This window comes from Leucoraja erinacea, chromosome 17 (assembly GCF_028641065.1).
Source record: "Leucoraja erinacea ecotype New England chromosome 17, Leri_hhj_1, whole genome shotgun sequence".
NCBI classification, from domain to species: domain Eukaryota; kingdom Metazoa; phylum Chordata; class Chondrichthyes; order Rajiformes; family Rajidae; genus Leucoraja; species Leucoraja erinaceus.
In genome coordinates, this window is record NC_073393.1 from 41,221,815 (window position 1) to 41,234,994 (window position 13,180).

At 42.4% G+C, this 13,180-nt stretch overlaps 1 protein-coding gene across 4 annotated transcripts in view; it reads right to left on the minus strand.

Annotated features, from left to right (window-relative positions):
* zfpm1 (zinc finger protein, FOG family member 1) overlaps nucleotides 1-13,180 on the minus strand; it is a 260,492-nt gene that overhangs the window by 162,007 nt on the left and 85,305 nt on the right. The gene's annotated exons all lie outside the window — the stretch shown is intronic.

Below are 13,180 nucleotides of genomic sequence, written 5' to 3' on the forward strand. Positions count from 1 at the left end.
GCTGAAGCTGAAGCTCTGGCCGGTCTCCGGCAGGAAAGGCCGCGCCAATCCTGATGGTAGGCCGCGCGGAGAAGGGGGCGAAGATGCGGCGGAAAGACGCACCCTCGACCAGGTAGTGACTGGGAAAAATGGTTTCCCCCCATCCCCACCCCCCACATAAAAAAAGACTAAAAGACCTCCAAAACAAAACTTTTTGACCGACTAAAAATAAAAAGGATAAAAGGACGAGGTGCAGGCGAGGCTTCCACACTCATCGGCGCCCCCCACCCGAAACCCGATACATCACCCACTTAAAGGCAGTGAAATACATTTAATTCAACTGGTTCAAGTCTGAAATCAACATACGATGTTATTTTTCCACAAAGTGCTAAGAAATCTACGAACACCGGTGCCGCATGCAGGATTCCATTAAAAGTTCAAGAGGTTAGAGGTGACTCAGGATTAGCACTCAGCAACAGCCGCTCTAAGTCCCTCGCCCACCCAAGTCTTGCACTGGTTTCAAAGTTGTCCTGTTGAGTCTCATTGTCTGTAACTCATTTTCACCTCGCCCACGGCTAACAATGGCCCGTTTCCTTTATCAACATTAATTTTTTGCGTATCTTTCATTCATCTGTTCGATATCTCTCTCTATGTCACTGTCTATTTAATTTGTTTCCCTTTCCCCCGATTCTCAGTCTGAAGAAGGGTCTCGACACGATACGTCACCTATTCCTTTTCTGCCTGTCCCGCTGAGTTACTCCAGCTTTTTGTGTCTATCTTTTGCATTAATACAATACTGGGATTGTCTATATATTGCGGGAGGCGATGGTGTCCATTATCAACTTTCACAATGTACTTTCACAGTAACTTGATAAAGATACTTTCTAAATTTATGGTGGCAAGATTGATTTGATAAGTTTACCTAGTTACACAGCATATGCTAGTATTACAAGTTATCGCCCAAAGTACATGTTTGTCTTTATTTTGAAGCTATGATAACTAATATTTCAAATCAATGTGTCATAACCCTCTATTCTGCCATGTCATTAGCTTTTAGATTATCAATATTGTGAAGATAACAAAATCATATTGATAAAGATTTCCATTCAGAATGTGAGCTATGGTAATAGCAATAAATGAGGAAAGTGATTAAACCTCCCTTCAAATTCTCATCTCTGTATTTTAAGAACAAACCAGTAAGGGATATAGCCCCTGTCCAACCTTAATATCGTTATCAACTTATCATTTTGACAAACAAGCCAGTACCAGGTGTAATGTACTTTCAGCTTCCAAACTCCCCAAGCCTAATTCCTGTCCCAGCTCACATCTGATAAGCATACACTTCCCTTTTATACAACGAGGGCAAAGTCTGGTTAAACCAAGCTGCTTTTTTTGGACGACTCCCAAATAATTTCCCTAAACTTGTTTTTTCTGTGTGAAAGTGCAATTGTGTACAAGTGGACTGTGGTGAAGTTTACAGAAACCCAGTAAGATTCCTGCACGATCATTATTTCCTCCTCTCCCATGCCCAGTGGCCGTCACATATCTACCTGCACACAACCCATATCATTCCTTCCATCCAGAGATGCTGCCTGTCCCTGCTGAGTTACTCCAGCATTTTGTGTCCATCTTCCCTCTACTCCCTGCATATCCAAAAGTTTTTTCAATGCCACTAATGTACCTGCTTCAACTACCAGGTCCTGTGCAATCCAAGCACTCACCACCCTCTGTGTAAAAAAAAAACTTGCCCCGCACATCTCCACTAATCTTTGCCAATCACATCTTAAAGTTATGCCCTTCAGTTTTGATATTTCCATCCTGGGAAAAAATGTTCTGTCTGTCCACGCTATCTATGCCTCTGAGAATTTTATATATTGCTATCAAGTCTCCCCACAACCTCCAGCGTTCTAGAGAAAACAACCCAAGTCCATCCAACCTCTCCCTGTAGCTAATACCCCCTAATCCAGGCATCATTCTGGTAAACCTCCCCTGCACCCTTTCCAAAGCCTCCACTCCTTCCTGTAAACAGGTGACCAAACCTGCACACAATTCTCCAAATGCAGCAACACCATGACTCCCCGATTCATACTTAATGCCCCGACCTATTAAAGCAAGTGTACTGTGTGCCTTCTTTATGAATGAATGAATGAATGAATGAATGAATACATTTATTGGCCAAGTATTCACTTACAAGGAATTTGCCTTGGTGCTCCGCCCGCTAGTGACAACATGACAATGCATTGCCATTTAGGATTGATACATAAAACATTAATAATAAAACATTATTGATTAAACATGTGAATTAAATAAAATACAAGAGCAAAAGGAGGCTTTTGGTTATTGAGTAGAGCTAATACTCGTGGAATAAAGCTGTTTTTATGTCCGACTGTGGTGGCTTTGACAGTCCGGAGTCGCCTTCCAGAGGGAAGTGATTCCCTCTATCTACTTGTGTTGCCCCTTTCAGGGAGTTGTGGACTAGCATCCCAAGATCCCTCTGCACATCAATGCTTTTATGGTTTACTTTCCCTTTACAGTTGACCTCACCTCACCTAACACTTTCTTGCAATGGCCAGTTCTCCACCCATTTATGCAGGTGATCTCTACCCCACTGTGTCCTTTATCAGCCTTCTCACAGTCAGCGACCTCAGCAATCTCGGCGGCATCTGCAAGCTTACGAACCAGTAAAGGATATCTCAACCTTGCGCATTCGGAAATGTTTTATTTGAATTTAACACTGTGTTGCGCAAATTTCAATTTTGCTTTGAAATGTTTTAATATTTTGTACATCAAGTGAAAATTATTTTAGTCTTTCGATACTTCGTTGTAGGAACAACTTGTTGGGGAGTAAAACTGTGGAGACAAAAAAAAAGACTGTCGGTGCTGGAATCGGGAGCAAAAGGGAAACTGAAGGTGAAACTCAGCGGGTTAGGCAACAAACTAAAAGCTTGTTCAGACCAGAGGTCTGTAGAAGGGCCACGACCCAAAACATCACCCGTTCCTTCTCTCCCGAGATGCTGCTGGGCCGCTGAGTTACTCCAGCATTTTATGTCTATCTTCGGTGTAAACCAGCATCTGCAGTTCCTTCCTACAATCTAAAAGTACAACTCCTCATGTTCTGCATGGGTGGTCAACAACCCAATTGTCTCAACATTATTGGGCAGCACAGTGGTGCAGCGATAGAGATCTGGGCTCGATCCTGACTGCGGGTGTGATCTGTACAGACGTTCTCTTCGTGACCTGCGTGGGTTTTCTCCAAGATCTTCAGTTTCCTCCCACACTTCAAGGACGTACAGGTTTGTAGATTAATTGGCTTGGTATAAATCTTAATAGTCCCTATTGTGAGTAGGATAGTGTTAATATGTGGGAATCACAGGTTGGTGCGGACTCTGAGAGCGGAAGGGCCTGTATCTCTAAACTAAAACTAAACTAAACATTTTCCAGTTTCAGGTAACCAGCTTTTTCTGTATTCCTCTCCCTCTCCTCCTGATGTGCCCAGGTTCGCTCAACAAACAAACCACAGTCCCTCTTCCCCACCTGGCTCCATCTGCCTACCAGTCACACACTTATCCTTCATCTGCCCATCACCCTCCTTTATCTACTTTCATTTATTTCCCTTATCAGATTCCAGCATCTGCAACCTTTTGTGACCACTTATCACCTTCCGTATCTCCACATCATCATGTCCCGCCTGCAACTGGTCCAAAACGCCGCAGCGAGACTCCTGACGGGCACCCGAAAAAGGGACCACATCACCGCGATTCTGGCCTCTCTCCACAGGCTCCCTGTGCGGTTCGGAATCAATTTCAAGATCCTTCTTTTTGTTTACAAAGCCCTTAACGGGCTCACGCCCACCTACATCAAAAGTCTGCTTACCCCCCACACCACCTCCAGGTCCCTCAGATCGGCCGACTTGGGATTGCTGAACATTTCGCAGTCCGGGCATAAGCTCAGTGGCGACCGCACTTTTGCGGGTGCAGCTCCTAGACTGTGGAACAGCATCCCTCTTCCCATCAGAACTGCCCCCTCCATCAACTCTTTTAAGTCTAGACATAAAACTTATTTCTACTCTCAAGCCTTTCATGAGGTCCTCTGAGGGAGCGCTGTATGTATGTATGTATGTATTGTTAGATCTATGTACCACTGTATGTAGCACGTTAGTACCTGCACTAATGTAAAGCACTTTGGTCAACGAGAGTTGTTTTTAAATGTGCTATAGAAATAAAATTGACTTGACATCACAATCGAGTTTCTGATCTAGCTCCACAACTCCCCTTCCTCACCTGGTTCCACCTCATGCCTGCCACCCCCTGGCTAACTCTTCCCTCTCTTGTCGTTATACTGGCTGGTTCCCTTCAATACTGTCCCGATGCAGGGTCTCAACCCAAACCAACAACCATCCCTCTGCCTCCACAGATACTTCCTGACTCATTGAGATCCTTCAGCAGTTTATTATTTTACTCCTCACAATAATGCTCTGATCTATTTCTATCCAGAGCAGCTCAAGTCTGGGACAAATGTTAAATTTTAAATGTTTAAAAAATTCCATCTGATGACCAACATCCAAGTTCAATCCCAACCATTTACTTGCTCTCTTTATTCTCATTTCTTTTAAACCGTAACCCAAAATATTCCCAGATATCTCAGATGGACAATGATCAAGTAATGGGCTCTATTTTTTGAGAAGACCATTGATAATTCATTTATGATAATGCCTAACCCGCTGAGTTTCTCCAGCATTTATATCTACCATTGATAATTCATTTGTTCCTTGATGTTATGTACCACAATTATCTCAGATTCCTAGTACTGAAATGCCAAGGCAGAGGTAGGCAACGTTCAACACCACTATAACTATCTCATCTATACAACCTAACTGGGCACCACAGTGGCACAATGGGCGTCACAGTGGCGCAGCGGTAGAGTTGCTGCAAGACAGCACTTGCAGCGCCGGAGACCCGAGGAGCGATCCACACTATGGATGCCATCTGTATGGAGTTTGTACCTTTTTTCTCCGAGATCTTCGGTTTCCTCCCACGCTCCAAAGCCGTACAGGTTTGCAGGTAAATTGGCTTGGTGTATGTTTAAATTGTCCCTTTTGTGTGTAGGATAGGGTTAACATGCGGGCATCGCTGGTTGGCGCAGACCCGGTGGGCCGAAGGGCCTGTTTCTCTAAACTGATGTATCTCTAAACTAACCTTACAGTTCGAGGGACCTGGGTTAGGTCCTGACCTTGGGTTCGTTCTGCATAGACATTTCCCTTATGAAGGAGTGGGATTTCCTCTAGTATGTTGAGGCACACAGAGTGGTCACCATAAATGATGGCTTAAGGAAATAAAGCTAAGCGGATGGGCATGCAAGAGAGAATAAATTACAGAGTTAAAGGGAAATGAGACGAGGCAGCATGAGCTGCGTGGCCACAATAATAAGTCGGTGAAATGAATAATCACCAGGGTTCCTACCCGATGTTTCATTGTAAGCACAAACATCTAATTGTGACCGACAATTTTAATGTATCCGTTTTAAATCTGTGTTGCAGATCGCCAATAGTCATTGCTGCACCAATATGGGAGAATTTGTAATCATTTGATTCTGGGGTTTGACCCTTTGCGTCCAAATCCGCAAAAGATTGGTTCTGATATATTATTGTCACATGCAACGGGATACAGTGAAATAATGTAAAGCTTCATTAGCATGTTCTCCAGTCAATCATATTATACACAAGTAAAGTCAAATTATACACAAATACAAGGGTAGCGCCAAGAAAATAACACGTGTAGAATATATTGTTACAGCTTCGCAGTTGCAGGAAAAATATCCAAGGTCCTCAATGAGGTGGGTTGGAAGATCAGGATTATGGCCTATTCTATGGGAGGGACATTCTGCAGTCTGAAAACAGCAGGAAATAACCCGTTCTTGATCCTGATGCCAAGTGCTTTCAAGCTTTTATTTCTTCTGCCCGATGGGTGAAGCCGGAAAAACAGGTTGAAAGTGGTTGTTAATTGTGATGTCCGCTTTCCCGAGGCAGCATGGTGAAGATTGAGAAGTTGGGGGCGGGGCTAGTTGGCGTGATGGACAAGGTTACATCGACTACTGTCTGCAATTTCTCCTAGTCTTGGACAGAGCTCTTGTTAAACCAGGATGTGATGCGTCTGATGGAATGCCTTCAACGATGTATCTGTGACAGCTGGTAAGAGTCACTGGAGACATTAGTCTTCCTTAAGGCCTGTCCCACCAGCATGCGATTGCATGCGTCTAGCGCGACCAAACGTGGTGGCTTGAGGAGTACGGCCTCGCGGGGCCGGTCCCACTTCCAACCGCGGAGCCGTCTGTAGTTGTGCGGGGCTGGTCCCGACATCATACTCACCAATCAGCTGGGCAGGAGACGGGCCGACTGAATTTGGGCGTCGCACGGCGTCGGGCCGTTACGTCATCACACAACGGCACGCCGGGCGGTGACGTCATCGCGCAACGCCACGCGCTAGGCGTACGCCGTCAAGACGCTGCGTACGCCCGTTGAGGCACTACGCACAGCCTCAACGCGGCTGCAGGCCCACAGGCCATTGTCGCACGGAATTTTTGGACAGTGTCATTTTTTCGGAGCCCCGCGCGATGTCGGGACCAGCTCCGCACAACTCCATACGGCTCCGGCGATCGAAGTGGGACCGGCCCCGCGAGGCCGTACGGCTCAAGCGACCACGTTAGGTCACGCTTGCCGCATGCAGTCGCATGCTGGTGGGACAGGCTGTTTAGTCTTCACAGGAAGTCAAGCTGTTAGTGTGCTTCCTTGGCTATACCCACAATATGGTTGGTTCAGGATAAACTGTTGGTGATTTTTACACCAAGAAATTTGAAGTTCTTGACCATCTCGACTTTGGCATCATTGATTGGGCATGTCCACCATTGTTTGTTTCCTGAAGTCAATAACTAGTGTCTCACCTTACTAACATTGAGGAAAACGTTGTAATATTGACACCATGTTATTAAACTCTCTATCTCCTTCCTGTACTCGATCTCATCAATATTCAAGATCAGTCCACGACTGTGGCATCGCTGCAAACTTGTAAATGGAGATAGAGCAGAATTTGTCCTTACTGTCCTGGATATACAGGAAGTATTGCAAGGGCCTAAGAACGCATCCTTGTGGGGCACTGGCATTAAGAATTATTGTGTAAGATGTTTCGACACATGCTCAGATTGTGGTCTGTGCATAGAGAAGTCAAGGATCCAGTTGCAGAGGGGGATGCTGCCTCCTAAGTCCAGGAGTTTGGAGATGAATTCCATTGGGAAAGACACAAAAAGCTGGAGTAACTCAGCTGGCCAGACAACATCTCTGGAGAAAAGGAATAGGTGACATTTCGGTTTGAGATCCTTGTTCTCAACCTGAAACATCACCTATTCCTTTTCTCCAGAGATGCTGTTTGACCCGCTGAGTTACTCCAGCTGTTTGTGTCTATCTTCCGTTTAAACCAGCATCAGCAGTTCCTTCCTACACACTGAGTTTGGTTGATATTATATAGTCGAAGGCTGACAAACAGTCAAATAAGTAAGTCTGACGTATGTGTCCTTGTTATACAGAAGTCCAAGCAATGGGTGCAGGGCCAGGCGAGTGGGTTATTCAATGGACCTGTTGGGATGGTAGGTGAACTGCCGTGGATCAAAGCAGTATGGGAGGGTGGAATCAAAGTACCATGACCAGCTTCATGTCACCATGACGGTGATCTCATCGGCATTAATGCATGCGGCCTTGCTGTTTGTGGCACCGGGAACATTTTAAAGCAGGTTGGGACCTCAAAAATGAGAAGAGGTTAAAGATGACTGAATATTCCTGCAGCTGATCCACGCAGGTCCTGAGGATACAGCCGGAGACTTCATCAGTCCAGTTATTTTCAATGGGTTCACTCTGAGCAAAACCGATTTAACATCTGCGACAGTGACAAGGCAGTCGAGGCGGATAACACCATTCAGTTTTGTTCAAAGTGAGCATAGAATGCATTCAGCTTGTTACATAGAAACATAGAAAATAGGTGCAGGAGTAGGCCATTCGGCCCTCCAAGCCTGCACCGCCATTCAATATGATCATGGCTGATCATCCAACTCAGTATCCCATACCTGCCTTCTCTCCATACCCCCTGATCCCTTTAGCCACAAGGGCCACATCTAACTCCCTCTTAAATATAGCCAATGAACTGGCCTCAACTACCTTCTGCGGCAGAGAGTTCCAGAGATTCACCACTCTCTGTGTGAAAAAAGTTTTCCTCATCTCGGTCCTAAAAGATTTCCCCTTTATCCTTAAACTGTGACCCCTCGTTCTGGACTTCCCCAACACCGGGAACAATCTTCCTGCATCTAGCCTTAAAAATTTTGTACGTTTCTATAAGATCCCCCCTCAACCTTCTAAATTCTAGCGAGTACAAACAGAGTCTATCCAGTCTTTCTTCATATGAAAGTCCTGACATCCCAGGAATCAGTCTGGTGAACCTTCTCTGTACTCCCTCTATGGCAAGAATGTATTTCCTCAGATTAGGAGACCAAAACTGTACGCAATACTCCAGGTGTGGTCTCACCAAGACCCTGTACAACTGCAGTAGAACCTCCCTGCTCCTATACTCAAATCCTTTTGCTATGTTGGGGAGAGATGCAATATTGCTAGCATACTGCAGGTCTTCACTTTATAGGCTGTCACAGCATGCAAGAGACCATATACAGGAACAGATTCGACAGGAAACTAAAATACGGAACGCAGCCCACCTGCCTTAAGGGCCTGTCCCACTTTCAGCACCTGTGCCGAGTTTACCCTTGACTCATACTCGCAGCATGGTCGTCACGAGGTCGTAGGTAGGTCGTGATGCTAGTCGTAGGGACTCGTGGCATCATGTAGGTCGGGGCGTTTTTTCTAGCCTGATGAAAAATGTCCACGAATAAAAATGGTCGTGAATTAGGTCGTGAAAGTAGGACAGGCCCTTTACTCGGACGTACACAGAGATTCCATGAACTGAAAATTCATTCATTCTAGCCAACATTCTTCCTCAAACCAATAGCAACATCTTTCCACACTTCTACGCAACTTAAATCTGCGCACAGTGGCTTAAATTGCAGCAGTGGCGACAATAAGAATAGCAATACACACACACTTATTTAAATAGCTTATTATGTACTCAGCTGTGACTGACCTGTCATTGGATGTTGCATTCAAAGAGTAGGACCCAGAGGCAAATTCAAACATGTAAATTGCCTGTCCAGTGCAATGCGGATAGTGTAGCAATCTCATCCTTTCGAATGAGATGGAGATGAAATGACAGAGAGATAAATGTCTGAGATAGGTGTAAAAGATCCCATGAAGAATTGCAAAGGAGTTAGCGCTATAATAGGGAAAAGTGTTCTTAAATTGTAATCCAGACTACACTTTAAAAGTAGTTCATTGGGTGTGATGCATCTCAGGATGTCCTGAAATGCACCATTAAAAACAACTCTTATGAGCCTATCAACTAAACGGTGGCGATAACTACAATACAGTTGGTAGACACACAACGCTGGAGTAACTCAGCGGGACAGGCAGCATCTCTGGAGAGAAGGAATGGGTGACGTTTCGGGTCGAGACCCTTCTTCAGACAATAAAGTTGAATGTCCACTCATTATAGAAAAGGTAGAGATACAAAGGGGTGATAATTAAGAGTAGGACAATTACTGAAGAACAAATGTGATTAAAGGAAATATTAGAAACAAAAGACTGCCGACGCTGGTCTATACGAAAGATAGGTCTACACAGAATGCTGGAGTAACGCAGAGGGCTGAGAAAAAGTATGGGTGCAGTTTTGGGTCGGAGCCCTTCTTCAGACTGAAAGTAAGGAATGGGGGTTTGGGAAATGGGGGGGGTAAGAGGTGAAGAGCTGGAGGCATGAAAAGACCATACAAATCAGGGCCAGCCATATATGACCTCAGGCATTCCAGCTCAGGCATTGCCTTGTAGGCCCACTGTTGGCTAGGGAAGGTGCGATCTCAAGAGAAACACTGTGGAGAACTGTGGAACGGGTAAAACGACTTGGGAAGAGGAAGGGGCAACGGAGGGGTGGGGAGTGTGAGATGATTATTTAAAATTAGAGAATTAAATTAGAGAATTCAAGTGTGAACTAATATGAGGATATTTGAAAACAGTAAGGAAAACGCATACATGCCAGACTAAACAATGCTAAATAAATTAATTTGATAAAAGGCAGATTAAGTGCTATCTATTACTTGTTAAACCTAGTCCAAGGAACAAAGGGGGGTAATGAATAAGATGCCGGAAAAATATGATGCAAGAAGGAGAGTGAAGTTGTACAATCAGAAAAGTGTTGAGACCATGATTGCGAGACAATAGACAATAGGTGCAGGAGAAGGCCATTCACCCCTCGAGCCAGCACTGTCATTCACTGTGATCATGGCTCTGAAGGCACTGGGCACTGGGCACTGGCAGAATCATTTTTGGTGGATTAGGAAAATAGAGAAGTGAGGCAGAATTTACTGATATAAACATCAATTGGCAATGCTGCAAACAAGTATCTACCAATGATATGTGCATCACAATACTCATAACTGATCTCATCTTTTTTTTAAAAATCTTTTTATTAGTTTTTTTCAAAAACAAAAGAAAATAATGATAAACATAACAATGAAATTGATACATAGGGATCAGGATTACATTAATAACAAGTATAACCTAAATATAAGTCCAATGTCAAAATACACATTGAGTATAGACCTCCCGGTCTCTATGTAAATATAGTTAAGTGTTTAAAAGAGAACTTTATATATAAAAACAAAAAGATAAAAAGAAAAAAAAAAAAAAAGAAGGGAAAAAGAGAGAAAAATAAAACCCCCTAAACTAGAAAAAAAGCAAAACAGAATCTGGGCTGCAAAGATTTTCAACAATTTAGGTCCCTGTTTGTCGTCAAGTCCGTTCCACCGTATAAAGGTGAAATAATTATTACAACGGTTGGAGAGGGGACAATTTATGTCGTGGGAAAATGTTGAATAAATCTTCAAATGTAACCAAGGGTTCAACAATGTCACTCCTAATTTTTTCTAAATTTAAACATGATATCGTTTCAGAGTACCAATGGAGCGTGGTTGGAGGATTAGAGTCTTTCTATTTAAATAAAATAGATCTTCTGGCAATTAATGTGGTAAAAGCAATCAACCGATGGGCTGAATGGGACAGATGAGTAGAATCTAACAATGGTAGCCCAAAAATTGCAGTAATAGGATGAGGTTGTAAATCAATACCTAAATCTACAGAAATAGTATCAAAAATATCTTTCCAATATTTTTCCAAAAGTGGGCAGGACCAAAACATACGAGTCAGTGAGGCCACTTCAGAATTACATCTGTCATAGGTAGGATTTATATGACCATAAAAACGAGCTAACTTATTTTTTGACATATGAGTTCTGTGAAACACCTTGAATTGTATCAGAGTGTGTCTTGCACACATTGAGGAAGTATTAACTAATTGAAGAATCCTCTCCCATTTCTCTATAGGTAGAGACATTTGAAGTTCTCTTTCCCAGTCATTCTTAATGTTATCAAATGTATCTTTTTGTAATTTCAAAATCAACTCATAGTCATTATTAAACCTTTCTGATAAGGGTTCAAATGTAAATTTTTTTTCCAAGATTTCGGTTTGATGTGGTAACGGAAAAAAGGGTGGAGTAGCTTTCAAAAAATGTCTAATTTGTAAATATCTAAAGAAATGTGAGTTAGGTAGATTATATTTATTGCAGAGTTGTTCAAAATACATAAAATAACCATCCAAAAACAAATCACGAAAAGCTGCTAATCCCTTCCTCTTCCATAACAGAAAGCTTGATCAGTACGAGAAGGAGAAAATTAGATACGATAGATAAAATCATTCAATCCAAAAAACTTACGAAATTGAAACCATATTCGCAGTGTATGTCTTATTATTGGGTTAGTGGTATATTTATTCAATCTCGTAATTGTAAAAGGTAACAAGGCCCCTAGAATAGAAGCCAATGATAGCCCTTGCATAGAATCATGTTCAAGATTTATCCATCCTGGGCATTGGGTATCTTCTAAATCTTTTGTCCAAATCGTTAAATAGCGAGCATTAACTGCCCAATAGTAGAATCTAAGGTTCGGCAGTGCCAAACCGCTGTCTTTTTTTGATTTCTGTGAGTATTTTTTACTTAGTCTGGGATTTTTAATTCTGCCATATATATGAAGACATTTTTGAGTCAATAATATCAAAGAAAGATTTAGCAATAAAAATTGGTATTGTCTGAAATGAATACAAAAATTTAGGTAGGATAAACATTTTAATAGCATTGATTCGGCCGATTAGAGATAAGGACATTGGTGACCATTTAGTAAACTGATCTCAACATGTATTAAAATTGACCAAAAAGCAAATAATCTGCCAGCAGAATGGACAGTAGCAAATATGAACCACAACTTTCAAGAATCATCTGCTTCTAATTATTATGTTACATATTGGCATGAGATATGCCAATTTCTACAAAAGTGGAGAAGAACTCCCTAATCCAATTAGAGAGGCCCAGCATTAGATTGGCATTGAGTTTCTGAATTCTGGAGTTTATTAGATACAGGATAAAGTTTAAGCTGTGGATATTATTTACATTAATTTCATAAGGCATTTGCTAATCTCCCACATAAGAGTACTGAAAGATGGCGAAATATTAAGGTGGCACTGATGCATGACTTATGACTATATGGCAAGACTTACAGTGGAAACTGATTATTGTAAACTACTGAAACAATGAACTAAATGACAAGTATAGAAGTCATAAAGGATCAATGATCATATGACTGGACATTATTTTTATAAAGTACTTCGGAGAACATACGTCTTTCAAGTTTGCTGCTGACATCAAATCCAACGTGTGACGTTGGTGAATTTAACATTGAAATTGACATAAATCTAAATCGGCTAGATCAACACAGGTGGCATATCTGTGATGTGTGAAACCATGAGAAATAGGTTGAAAGGGAACAATATCGAAGTGATAATGGCATGGAAGTTACAGAGCAGAAAAATTGTGGCATTTTGGCAGATGTTGGCATTTCATTAATCATGGACAATGAAGAAAACAAATAAATTGTTGACAAGCATATGCAAGTCTTTAATTATAAGTTGAAACTGCAGACAAACTTGGTTAGGTACCATTTAGAAACGCAATAGTTT